The following is a 663-nucleotide window of genomic DNA, read 5'->3' as shown; positions in this document are numbered from 1 at the left end:
GCACAACCAGCTCTAATGACCAGCATAGTTCCCCGTGGAACTAAAGGCAATTTGCCCCTGTCTCCATAGGCAACAACGCCAGCTAACCGGAGTCTCAGGGAGTGACACCACTACTGAAAGTGCTGAAAGGGCATTATACACAACTTGCAGAGGCTACTACTTTCAAGACTGCTACCTATGCATATGGTATTCATGGGAAAGTACTATAAAATGTGTAGGGCAATTTGCAGGACCGTCATTCATGGTCCGAGTGAGCGGAGGCGCGCTCCTGCATATGCGGTCCGGTCCAGCATCACGCCTCCGGCAGGGTGGTTACTTACTGACCGCATGGCATGCTGTAAGCCAACACATGTGTTTCCACCGACTATTAGCATGCAACTGATTATCACCGACTTAGCATGTAATCTAGTTTATGTAGGCCTAATACATAAGCTTATTGTATATTATTTCATTTATCTAACATTGCCTTCATTCTTTTTTTTCATAATAATGAACAAGGACTGACATGAGAGAGAACCGTGCAGAACATTTCCCTCAGTTACTGCCTCTCTTGCTTGACGTGACAGACTTCTTGTGCAGCACAGTCAGATGAAAAAAAAATCCTCTGAAGATGTTGTCAGGCAGTTGCTAGGGTAAACAATGAGCTCTTAAAGCTACGGTGTG

Source organism: Megalops cyprinoides, chromosome 1, assembly GCF_013368585.1.
Source record: "Megalops cyprinoides isolate fMegCyp1 chromosome 1, fMegCyp1.pri, whole genome shotgun sequence".
Taxonomy (NCBI): Eukaryota; Metazoa; Chordata; class Actinopteri; order Elopiformes; family Megalopidae; genus Megalops; species Megalops cyprinoides.
Note: the sequence above shows the minus strand (reverse complement) of the source record.